The sequence below is a fragment of the Hevea brasiliensis genome, chromosome 18 (genome assembly GCF_030052815.1).
Source record: "Hevea brasiliensis isolate MT/VB/25A 57/8 chromosome 18, ASM3005281v1, whole genome shotgun sequence".
NCBI lineage: Eukaryota > Viridiplantae > Streptophyta > Magnoliopsida > Malpighiales > Euphorbiaceae > Hevea > Hevea brasiliensis.
This window is the reverse complement of record NC_079510.1, coordinates 12,540,867-12,546,953: the sequence shown is the minus strand read 5'-3', so window position 1 is coordinate 12,546,953 and position 6,087 is coordinate 12,540,867. Positions and strand designations below refer to the sequence as shown.

Sequence of the window (6,087 nt, the reverse complement as noted above, 5' to 3'; positions counted from 1 at the left end):
TTTCTGGTCTCCTGTTGAAACTGTTGTGTATTGTTAGCCAAAGCCTTAATAATTTCATCAAGTGACATACCTTGATTTGAGGGAGGTGAAGGTAGTTGATTCACTTGTGGTCTCTGCTGTTGGTATCGGTTTTGTACAGGTTGATTCCCATAACTCAAATTGGGATGATCTCGCCATCCTGGATTATAAGTATTAGAAAAGGGATCATACCTGCGTTGTGGCTATCCATAATTTCCTACTGCATTAGCATGTTGCATTAATTCATCCTCTTGTAATGCAGGACACATGTCAGTAGTATGAACCGAACCCGAATAAATTCCACATACCTTAACAGTTTGCATGTTCCCTACATGCAATTGCCTCACCAAAGAAGTTAAATAAAAAATCTATTTCTCAAGGTTAGATGTACTTCCCTCATTAACCTTCTTAGGTGTGTGATCCATTCTCATTCCAAACTACTGAGAGTTTGTTGCTATGTTAGCAATCATCCTCCTTACCTCTTCTGGTGTCTTGTCAACCAAAGCTCCTCCACTAGCAGCATCTATCATACTGCGGTCCATTGGTAGAAGTCCCTCATAGAAATACTGAATCAGAGCTACTCACTTATTTGATGATGGAGACAACTTGCACAGAGCTTCTTAAATCACTCCCAATACTCATACAAACTCTCTCCATTGAACTGCTAGATGCCATAAATTTCTTTTCTTATGTTGGCAACACGGGAAGCAGGAATATAATTCTCCAAAAATATCCATTTCATCTCATTCCATGAGTTGATGGATCCAGAAGGAAAGTAATACAACCAATCCTTAGCTGTGCCTTCCAGTGAGAAAGGGAAAGCCCGAAGCTTGATCTGGTCCTCTGAAACTCCTTGAGGTTTCATGCTGGAACACACAACATGAAATTCCTTTAAATGCTTATATGGATCCTCACCTGAAAGACCATGAAACTTAGGCAACAAATGGATTAGTCTAGATTTTAACTCAAAAGCAACATTTAAAGCAGGGTATTGAGTACACAAAGGCTGTTGGTTTAGATCAGGAGCTGCCAACTCTTTCAAAGTTCTAGCAGCCATGGTTTCATTTTTGGAATTTGAATCTGAATCCGAATTTTGTAACACCCCTGATTTTTTTATATATTATTATTGGGCTTCGTGTAGGTATCCTCAATTCGCGAAAATTCGACAGTTGTCCGGATCTGTGAATTTCGCCGAGACCACTGAAAAGTCTCCGAATTGGATCGAGGTTTTGGCTACCCCACCATTGTCAGCATCCCAGCGTTCGAAGTCGGAATCGGCAAAGGTAAACCCGAACCTTGCTTTTTCGTAATTTTCTAGTGCTTAAATAGGATTAAAAATCCATAAAATATTCGTGGTAGCTTAGAAAATTACGATTCTTTTTGCAATAGCTTAGTAATATTTCTAAGGACCAAGCGAGTTTTATAATTTTTAGAGCTTATTTGAGCGCTTTTGCAAAAATGATCAATTATAAGGACTAAATTGAAATTTTACATATTGTGATGAATGATTGATTTGATGGGCGGGAGGGGCGTGTGATGTGATTGAGTTGTGGATATATGGATTGTGGATATAGAAGTGTGTTTTGAGCCCTTTTTGCAGTTGGGTAGGTCCTAGGTATAGGGAGACTGGATTTTCACGACTTAGACGTATTGGGTCTTTTCTTGATTTGTATTGGGTCATTTGTATTAAATAATTGTAATATAATTGTCGTGAGCGATGACCTTCTTCCTCCGCCCACCGCCAAAGTGATTGCCGTCAAGTCTGTGAGTAAAATATTAATTTTAATTGTAATTTCGATATTATTATATGTTCAGCATGCCCATGCATCACTTATATGCATATATTTATGTAGTTAAACTCTAGGCACGATTTATGATGCATTGATAACTGTTAAAGTGCCATGATGTTGTTGTGGTAATTTGGAGCAGTGTGCGTGCGTTGGCGTGCGTGTGATGTGGTGTGGACTATGGATAGGACGGGTAGTCACAGCTTGAGTTCTTCGCTGGGACCCGATCCTTCGAGGGGTAGTCACGGCTTGAGTTCTTCGCTGGGACCCTCGATTTGGTTTATTAAGCGAAAGTCCGGCTTTAGTTCTTCGCTGGCACCAGGTTGGATTTAAGAGAGCTGTATAGGGGATCAGCTCCCATATGTTATGATTGATGCTACAGGGTGCGTGAGTGCTCCAAATTACCTTTTTGATGTTATGATGTGAAAATGATGTTGATGTTGCATTTCACTCTACAGGGTGCATTAGTTTCAGATAGTTATAGAGATTATGGTTAAAATTGATATTTTACTCTCTGAGTCGAACGCTCACTCCTGTTTAATATTTTTTCAGGCTACAGGAGGATTTTATTTTGGTTAACTTGCTTTTCTCCTTCGCAGGTTGTTTATCAATATTTGTGTAATTTTATTTACTCCTAGAATTTTCGCATGTGTTAGAAGTATTTATTTGATTATGGTCTGTAATATTATTATCATGTTGGACCTGTAAACGTATAATGATATGCATGTTTGATGTATTTAATGAGGAGCCGAGCTCGCTTATTTTTATGAGGATATGAGTATGTGGAGGGTGAGCTGAGCTCCCCAATTGAGTATTTATTGTGTTTACAGGTCGGGTGAGTCGAAAACTCCCCGTTGGAAAGTCCATTTTATGGCCGGACTCTGTCCGTTTGTTTTCTTGATATTGGGCCCAAATGGGCCTTAGAGTTGGGTTAATGAACAGTTAGGCTTACTACGAGCCTCGGGGGCTTTAGGCTGGCTCAGGTCCTAGTGCCGGTCCGGCCCATAGGTTGGGTCGTGACAAATTTGAACTTAATTCCCTTGGAGATTGGACTCCTTCAGATGTACTCAAAATCTGCTTAGCTTGCTTAGCCAATTTTCTCAACTGTTTCACTATTTTTTCTACTTCTGGATCAAAAATCAACTCACCAGATTGAGAAGTTCTTGTCATAAACAAAAAAAAAAATCAAAGTAAAAACAGAAAAATGCCTCAAAACCCTAGAAAACGATGGAATTTGGCCTTAAGAGGGTGGGGCCTAAAAATCTTATGGATTGATTGGTCTTGATCAGAACGTCGTTTCCTTCAAAAAAAGTATGGAGCGCCCTCCTAATTCAACTAAAAATCTATCGATGAATAGTAACACCTTAATTTTTTTCTGAAAATCTGAAAACAACAACACTTCACAAACAAAGTTAATAACAAAATATCCTAACACTAAAAACATGAAATCCAATAAACTTTAGTCCTTGGCAATCGCGCCAAAATTCTTGATGGTTATCGATTCCACCAAAAATTAAATTAACTGAATTTACCAATAATGAAATATTTTCTGCAGTAAGTGATAATCCAGGTCGAACCCTAGAGATCATGTTACTAAATTTCATGCACTTGTGTAATAGGAAAAGAAAATGTTAGGGGGGAGGGGGGATTATAACACTAAATCAGAAGAAATCACGTTTAGAAATTAAAGAACTAAATTTAAATATGAAACTCTCAAATTAAACAAACTTCAGTCCAAGGTAATTCACATTCCAATGCATGACTCGATCATAGACAAAAGAAATACGATTATCTCTTATTGAATACTTAACGTAGATTTACCAAACAGCGAGGTAAAACCCCTAACTTCCCTATACTCATCAATTCGAGCCCAGCACTCTTATTGACTCTAATTATTAACTGAATTGGTATTAAGCAATCCTCATCAAATTAATAACTACTTTAAGAAAAGGAAGTAGTTAAGCTTGAACAACGATTTATAAAGCATAAATCATTTAATTCACCCTATTGTTTCCTTAGGTTATTATCGAAAACTTGGATCATAATCAATAAAACCTAATTGCTACTCACATTCAATCTTACACAATAATTACGGATTATGAAGATGAACTAGCAATTAATCACATCAAACAATTCACTAATAGGCATTTTTAGCAAATCATTCAATAGATCAAAAACAATGAAATCGAGAAACAATAAATACTCAAAAAGACATAATTTAAATTAAGAACCTGATCTCACAAATCATGCATAGGAACTAGAATCCCTTGAGCTGAATTTAGAAACTTAGCCACTCATCATGGCTTATAAAAGAAAAATAAAATGGAGAAATCTAAAATTATGGACGTGAATGGAGAATAAAGGTGTTGAAGATATCAAAGCTGCTGAATGGATGTCTCTCCACTGCTACCAAAGATGGTATTTATAATAAAAAACCTAATCCACAAACTTGGAAAACTTTTGAATTTTGAAAAGATAGATTCTCTTCTCTGCAATCATAGCTAATTTTCAGCCACCTCCCTTACAATTCTGGCTTTGACTTCTTTAGGAAAGTTGTAGCCCTACTTCTTAGCTTTCCAAAGGGTGCTCATTTTCCCAAATCGGAGGTCTACAACCCAAGTTATGGGCCAAAAACTAAGACTAATTCTGATAGAGTATCCAACCCATAATGAAAACTTCATTGCAATTTTTTATAATTAAAACGGCCTTATCTCGCTTCTAGCCCCTCATAGAAATTGTAGAGGTGGCTCTTAAGGTTCAATTGGACTTGAGTTTGCTTCATTTGGACCTCCGGAGGTCCAGATATAAAATAAATCCCAAGACTGGTCATGACACATCAAGTGTGGGCTTTTGTAATAGATCCATAGCTCATTTTGACAACCTTCGAGACTGATTTACCAAACTTCTAAACGATCTCGTAGTATACCTAATGAATTACCAAACTTCGTCTACTGATAACCCATTAAATACACTACAAGGGATTTAAAACCTTTTCTTACTTCTTTTTACAGTGGTAAGCACTATTGACAGGTGTTAAAAATTTTCTTTTACTGAAGTGAAACCAAATAATGAATTTAAAGTATTAATAATTTCTGTAAAAATTTTGGCAGAGTGTCATCTGTATTTTGAATAAAACAATTCTTCAAAAACCTGTAAAAAGCACTTCAAATATATAATTCCTTAATCTCAAACTCCAATAATTTGTTCAACACAATAAATTTATCAACATTATCAACTCAGTTCAATAATCAATTTTTCAGTGTTTCCAAAAGCTAAGATAAGATAAATATATTACAATATTTTTATAAGCCAAAATAATTTATAATTTTAGTTTACAACTGCTCAAGACCAAGTACAATATATACATACAGTGTACATACATTACATTAAAATCTACAAAATATGGTATACTCAATATACACGGTGAAATCACAAAATGTAGCACAAGCAGTCTACTCTGCTGCTCTGCCCGTCTGTCTACCTGCGACAACAATGAAAAAGTTATCGCTGAGCCAATGTCTTAGTGGTGCACAACATTAAGAAAATACAATTTAAAAATCATAAGCCATAAATTATATGAACTGTGGATACTTAAAATCATAGTTAAATTCAAAAGACAGAGAATGTCATAAAGAATTTAAACTCCATTTCACAATATCACAATAAATATCAATAAATCACACACACAGCGTAATCATGTTCCAAAAGTCCAATTCGTCCCAAAAGCCGATGGCTAGTGAGGAATAACATAGCTAGCTAGCAATAATATGAGTACTCATTCTATTCGTCCTCAACAGGCACACACCTCAACACTTCAGCCAGAGAGGGAATTCAAAGTCAATTCGTCCCTCTAGACAAGCTAGTGAGGAATTCAATCAATATACATGATAGCTGTGGTTTCAAACCATTTACAATGTTTTTCAAGCAATAAGTATCCATCAAATATCATTCAAACAAATTTGCACAATTTAAACAATAACAGACAATTTGTCATAATTCATTCAATTGAAAATTCAAAAGAAATAACTGTTGTGCACAAACCTCTGATAAATGCCTCTTGGCCCTGACTCAGTGTTTCCTTCTCCTTCCCTGAGTCTTTGCTAACTGAAACACACAATTTGAAGTGTTTCAGTACTCATTTAAACTGTTTCTAACAATAAGGTTTAATAATTAATTTATTTAATTCTATTATTTTCCTTAGTCAACCTAAAATATTGACCCTCGATGCACTTTAGGTGAATTAGGTTTAATGTTACCAATATGTCACATTTTGCATTTCAAT

At 35.8% G+C, this 6,087-nt stretch overlaps 1 non-coding gene across 1 annotated transcript; it reads left to right on the top strand.

Moving 5' to 3' along the window:
• The first annotated feature begins 605 nt into the window (after positions 1-605).
• On the top strand, positions 606-712 carry LOC131176164 (small nucleolar RNA R71). Its single transcript, XR_009146289.1, has one exon. It is a non-coding gene; the product is annotated as a small nucleolar RNA R71 (small nucleolar RNA).
• Positions 713-6,087: the final 5,375 nt, after the last annotated feature.